The sequence below is a fragment of the Octopus sinensis genome, linkage group LG2 (assembly GCF_006345805.1).
Source record: "Octopus sinensis linkage group LG2, ASM634580v1, whole genome shotgun sequence".
Classification (NCBI taxonomy): domain Eukaryota; kingdom Metazoa; phylum Mollusca; class Cephalopoda; order Octopoda; family Octopodidae; genus Octopus; species Octopus sinensis.
This window is the reverse complement of record NC_042998.1, coordinates 104,039,221-104,046,720: the sequence shown is the minus strand read 5'-3', so window position 1 is coordinate 104,046,720 and position 7,500 is coordinate 104,039,221.

The following is a 7,500-nucleotide window of genomic DNA, read 5'->3' as shown; positions in this document are numbered from 1 at the left end:
AACTTTTGATAAGCATAACAAATGCGCAACCGGTAAAAAGAACTTTCACCTAATTAAATTGCTTAAATTACTTAAATTATTTTGTCAGCATTTTCTTCATTTCCTTTTTTATATCTCACAACTCGTGTTCCACATCTCTTTTTTAAATATATATATATATATATATATATCGTAAATCCCAAAAGAAGAAAAATAAAAAACAACGCGAGGTCGTGGTATATGTAATGTATTAGCAGACGCTCAGGAAAGCAAAGAAAGATGGTTTAACGTTACGAGCAGACGCTCTTCTACGGAACCTTGTTACATCTTCCTTCATCTTCTTCAGCTTGCGAAGCAACCAAAACTCAAGCAAGGCTTGGATTGTATGGAGCGTGAGGGACAGTTTTCATGCTCTAACAAGTAGTTGTTTACCAGAATGAAATTTTGGACTGGTACATTTTGTTGGTGCAAGTTCTTTGACCTACTGCGACGTAATCTCTTCCTGATCTTCAAAACCTCCACAGTGTACACTTTGTTGACCGTCTGGTCAGAGGGAGGAATCCAGTGAACGTAGATAATGCTCTTGCTGTTGAAAAAAAAATGTTTCATCATAATCTTCCTGATGTCAGCAAAAACCTGGTGTTCGGCACATATAAGTTAATCCATAATCTTTTCACAAGTTTCTCTTGCGTTTTTGCCTAGCTTAACTTTAAAGTTCATTGCATAGGGTGCTTCTAAATTGTTTTCACGCCCCAACTGCATTCTGAAGACTAGTTATTACCCTGCGCACGTAAGCGAAAGCAAGGTATTGTAATCATTTTTCTTTGGCTCTTTCTCTGTATGTTTGCAAAATTATGTTTGATTCACTTTCTTTTTGATAATCATGATTATCATTTGAATAATCATTTATTTAGTCATATGCAAATTTTACTCATATGCAAATTGCCTATGAGTAAAACATTTTAAAACAACCTTTGATATTCTTTGTCATCTCATATTTTAACATTTCACTGTAACACTATTGAAACAGAAGGCTTTTTTCCTTTTGAACACGCATGATCCTTCAGTGAAAAATTAGAGAAGAATCTTCATTTTATGTTATTTTTCCTTCATTTTAATTTCAAACCCTCTAAAATAACATTCAAATTTCTTTGCCAACTCGTATTTTAACGTTTTTGCGAGAAAAATTTATCTGCGCGCTGGTTACGCATTGCTCCTCCGATCCCTTTTCCCCCATCTGTGACTAGTAGTTTGTTGTAGGGTGTGTTCAGAGTGCTGTTACAGCCGTCTCGTTCAATTTGAAATAACAAAATGTGACAGATAATCTTATTAAATGTACAGAAGTGATATAGTAAAATTACAATTATCCAGGACATTTATAAGTGCTCCCCCTAAAAAATATCAAAATTTCGAGAATGCACCTCGCATATAATATGTCTTTTTATTTTTGAAGTGTATGTGTGTAATCTATAAATATGCACAAGGATACATACATATATATACATAGATGTGTATGTTTATATAGGTGACAAAATATGTGTTAAAAACAAACATCTATCAATTGAATTTATTGCTGTTGCATGAAATAAAATATCATTGAATTGATACGATGCTTACAGAGGATATCATGAATGAAAAAGCTATTAAAGACAGCAAACAGATTCGTTCTTCCGTTACTATTGTTGGCAGTGTTGATAGTGTTGTTGGTGGCTGTGAACTCCGCACATTTCTTCATTTTGTGCTTGTAAGATGTATATATATTTGAAAATCTAAATGTAGAATTAAGTAGCAAAAACAAAATAAAATTTTCAAAATCACATAGCACTTTAATTTGAAATAGAAGCCTGCAGAAAAAAATTGGCTGATACGCAAACACACATACACAGATTCATACACAGGGCACACACACATACACACACTCACATACGTACTTACACAGACTTTCTTACTTTCTCTGACAATGCATAGATGTATATTTGTATGAGTATGTATGCATTTAAATATCAATATATGCAAGCATGCATACATGTATGTATATACACACGCATATCTATATATCTGTACATGCATATATGTAGATATTCTTTTATTCTTTTATTTGTTTCAGTCATTTGACGGAGGCCATGCTGGAGCACAACCTTTAGTCGAACAAATCGACCCCAGAACTTATTCTTTGTAAGTCCAGTACTTATTCTATCGGTTCTTTTGCCGAACCGCTAAGTTATAGGGACATAAACACACTAGCATCGGTTGTCAAGCGATGTTGCTGGAACAAGCACTGACGCACAAATACACACACTCACTCACACACACACATATATGCGATGGGCTTCTTTCAGTTTCCGTCTACCAAATCCACTCACAAGTCTTTGGTTGGCCCGGGGCTATAGCAGAAAACACTTGCTCAAGGTGCTACGCAGTGGGACTGAGCACGGGACCATGTAGTTGGGAAGCAAGCTACTTACCACACAGCCACTCCTATAATATTATAGGTACAAATTTTAACACTGGACACAAACTGCGGTGTTTCTTCCAGGTTTACGGTCTGAATCCAAATTTTATCGAGGCGGACAAAAAAAACCCCAAAAAAAAACAGAATTATTAAATATGATTCTATACAGGTACAAGTTTAATTTCATGAACGTGTACATACGTAAAATACACTATATGAAAAATTTGATACTTAATATAATAGGAAAACGTCCGTTTAAACCAACCCATTACCCTTGCCCATTTTATGCATTAAACTTGTACCTTGATTTACTAATTTATATCTACATTTTAAGGCAATACGTACGTAAACTGTCTACCCCTACCTAAATATAGATAACGTGAACCACCAATGTTTCTGCAGATATATTGATCTTGCTATCAATGGATGGCTCAAAACTACAAAGTGACTTTCTACATATAGATTTGTTATTTCGGCAAACCCAGAAGAGATTCGGCAAACCCAGAAGAGATTCGTCTCTACTACTTCAATCGACCTAGGCACACGCTCATACAAACACACACCTATATATATATATATATATATATATATATATATATATGATGAATATATTGTGTTGCAATTCCAATATACACAGCTGTACTCTCCTGGTAAGGAATCTACCAATTGTATACTATGTTCTTGATGTATACATTTTTTATCAGTTGACGATTTGCAGCCGTTTGTTCAATATGGGGAAATTGAACACCTGCTTTGTATACCTTTATATAGAGATTCGACTTGCAAATAATTTTTAACTTAATTAATTAATTTTCCGAGAGCCTGAATTGAAACAGCTGTAAGGGATGGTTGCCAATCTTTTAATTCATAAATAATAATTTATTAATTAGCTTTCTATTCTCTCATATTATTATTATAGTAAATAAAAAATATATATAAACCACGGTTTATATAGTTACCTTGCAGTGGAGTATTAAATATAACGTCCAATACTCTTTGCATAGGTAATTAACCAGTACTCTCATAAGATTTTGCTATCCCTGAATGAGACTTGTAAACTTTAGCTGTGTCTATCTATCTATCTATCTATCTATCTATCTATCTATCTATCTATCTATCTATCTATCTATCTATCTATCTATCTTCTATCTATCTATCTATCCTTCTATCTATCTATCTATCTATCTATCTATCTATCTATCTATCTATCTATCTATCTATCTATCTATCTATCTATCTATCTATCTATCTATCTATCTATCTATCCTTCTATCTATCTATCTATCTATCTATCTATCTATCTATCTATCTATCTATCTATCTATCTATCTATCTATCTATCTATCTATCTATCTAAACATACAGACATACATACATATTGCAGAGATAAAATTATAAAGAGAGATACAAGTGAGAATCCAGTAATTTATTTATATTATAACATAATATACTATGAATATAATATACCATAACATAGAATAACATAAACAATCATTAAAACATCAAAAGGCCAACATTTTGTTTCGACTTATATATGCATTTTCTTATATATAAACAATTCCCTTATACATAAGTCTCATCAGAGGAAGAGTTTAAAGATAGACGAAATTTTGTGTGAAAGGATGGTTGGAATGAAAAAAAAATCATTCAAATACCTATGTATTATGAGCGTGAGCGTTAACTATTCAATTACATATTAATTACAATTAAAAACCAGAAAAAAATTTTAATGGACAAAATAATTAAGTGTAATTCTACAACTATCGAAATATATTTCTATATATCTCAAAAATTATTTATCCAAACTCGTTTATGTCTAAGATAATATTTCGCTATTATAATATGCAACACTAGTATATATATATGTAAATATAATTAAGTATCAGGGTCTTGCTTCATCTAGAACTGTAATAAAATGTGTAAAAAAATATAAATGATAATTATATCTTTAGTATATAATAAGTCTTCTATTTATTTAAAGTTATTGATATTAAAGAACATTGTCTAATGTGACTAATAGGAATGTTCTATAATTATTGTTTATCGGAGGGATAATTCCGTAATAAATATGAATAGAGATCTAATAAAAAAAAAATCTTTTTTTACTTAATTTATCGTAGGGAGAATTCCGTAATAAATATGAAGATAAACTTAAAGCTGTAAACACTATAACTTAAATACTCCATAGATATAGAGTTAAGCTATAATAATGGATATCAACATATTACTAGTTTTTTTAGAAGTAACCGGATTTGGAGTTACTTAAATAGGGATTATTATTCGTTTATTATTACTCTGTAAATAAGTAAAAGTTAAGTAATATAACAAAGAATTGCTCACGACATATATATATATATATATTATATCATATATATGCAGCATTACAGATATATGTATATGTACTAATATACATATGCATGTATATATACATGCATGCATATATACATATTTAAAAAAATTAAATGACTAGAAATAGTATATATGCAAATTTACTAATCCTTTCAGAATTAACAAAATAATATTGTTGTAATAAAAATAAAAGTTGTAAACTATTATTATCATTATTATCATTATTATAATTGTCATCAATTAATTAATAAATAAAATGAATGTATTTATACATATATTCATTTAGTATAATGTAGACAAGCATATATATAAATACGTGGGCACAGGACGCCACGAAACATGTACAACAAAAATACGAAGCATGAGTTATATACGTGTATATTTAGGTATGTATATATATGTATGCATATATGTATACATAGATATATTATTGATATTATCATGTGATTGAACGCCACGCATCCTCTTCCAAGCAAGTTTTATCACTCTCTCTCTATATATATATGTATGTATGCACACATTAATACCACCACGACACTGGACACACACACACACTACTACTCAACACACGCTGGCACGCTACATACGCCCCCACCCCTTCCCCTCCCTCCCTTCCTCCTTCCTTCTTTTTCTTACTACTGACCTCCCTTCCTCCTTCCTTCTTTTTCTTACTACTGACCTCGTCTGCTAGCTGACCATTAGTCTCGCCCTACCCCACACGCCTATACACAGACGCACACACTAACACACACATATTTTTTTGTTTTTTCATCTCGCCTCACACACACACATACACAGACGCACACGCACACACTCACACATACACACACATCTGTTGGGTTACCAACCTTGTCTCCACTCTTTTGCCTTTAAAAACCCACTTTGCTCTTGTTATCGTCAACATCCGCCTTTCACCATGTGCAACTCGTAAACACCAGTCGTCTTTTTTCTCTTTCCCTGTTGCCCGCTCTGGGATCTTTCTTTCCTCTCTCTTCCTTCTTTATGTTTCCGACGAAGAGCTCCGCTCGAAACGTCATACCTCCCTGCTTCCATCTCCTGAGCGCCTATTAATAATAATACTGTAATTGTTCCTGTTGTTGTTGTTTTTTTGTTTCCCTTTTGGATTAAAAATATATATATATATATATATATATATATATATATATATATATATATATATATACTAGCTGAAGGTGACCCGCTCTACGCGCGGGTAAGAGTGTGGATGTTACTTTCTGTTGCTTCCTTTCAGCACGTAAAAACCACCATCCGAACGTGGCGGATTGCAGCGCCGCCTTGACTCGCTTCTGTGCTGGTGGCACGTAAAAAGCACCAACCGATCGTGGCCGGTGCCAGCCCCCCTGGCACCTGTGCAGGCGACACGAAAAAAGCACCCACTACGCTCACAGAGTGGTTGGCGTTAGGAAGGGCATCCACCTGTCGAAACACTGCCAGGTCAGACTGGAGCCTGGTGCAGCCTCCTGGCTTCCCAGACCCCTGTCAAACTGTCCAACCCGTGCTAGCACGGAAAACGGACGTTAAACGATGATGATGATGATGATGAGTCTCCCTCTTTGTTTCTTTCTCCTTTCTCTCTCACTTCCCACTCTCTTACTCTTCCTTTCTCTCGGACTCTCCTCGCTTTCTCTTACTCTCTATCTTTATGTATCTCTCTCCCATTTATAAACAACAAAAGATCTTGAGTAAGTTGAGAAATAAAATATTTAGAAAGATCAATCATAAATATCAGGCACTTACAAAGGAAAGGTCTGCTTCAAGACAGACAGCAAAACACTAACATTTAAAAGGGACAGACGAACTTGCGAGCTGAATAAAACTAATAAAATATTGGAAACCAAAGTTTGAAGGGATAGAATTTGAGGATAGTAGAGTCACCATGGCTGGCATTTCTTAACGACGGACAGCAACGTATTGACAGTTCAACGGCTGGCGTAAAATTTTGAACTTGATGTAAAAGAAAATCCCTAAAAACCAAGTTTTGACTTGATTCTTTCTCACGACAGTAGACTCACGATGGCAAGCATTCAAAACTTCTTCATCATGGACGGCAACACATTGACGATTAAAAGGCTGGAGCAAATTTTTTAGCTTGATGTAACAGAGAATTGCTAAACACCCGCTCCTTTAAATTTTAATCCCCTTCCAGCCCCATTTATACCCCTTTTCACCTTTTGGTTAATATAACCCGATTTCATTTGGGTCTACTGGGGCCACATTTTATAAGATGAGGACTCAACCAAGTTTCCCAAGTTCTGGTCATAGACCATAGAACACTCAACCAAGTTTCCCGATTTCTGGTCATAGACCATAGAACAGTCAAGCAAGTTTCCCGAGTTCTGGTCATAGACCATAGAACACTCAACGAAGTTTCCCGAGTTCTGGTCATAGACCATAGAACAGTAAACCAAGTTTCCCGAGTTCTGGTCATTTGCAGAATAAATAGAGACGGCGGAGGTGGCAGACGTCGTTGCAATGTAAACATGATTTGTTATAAGAGAAAGATTGTCCAGATTGTGTGTTGGTGGTGTTGGTGGTGGCGATGATAATTATCATTAGGAAAAAGAGTGAGTGAGTGAGGAAGACATACATAAGTTGTGGCGATGATAATTGTAGACCCCTTTTCACATTTTGATGAAGAGAACCCGATTTCATTCGGGTGTACTGGGGCCACATATATGTGTGTGTGTGTGTGTGTGTGT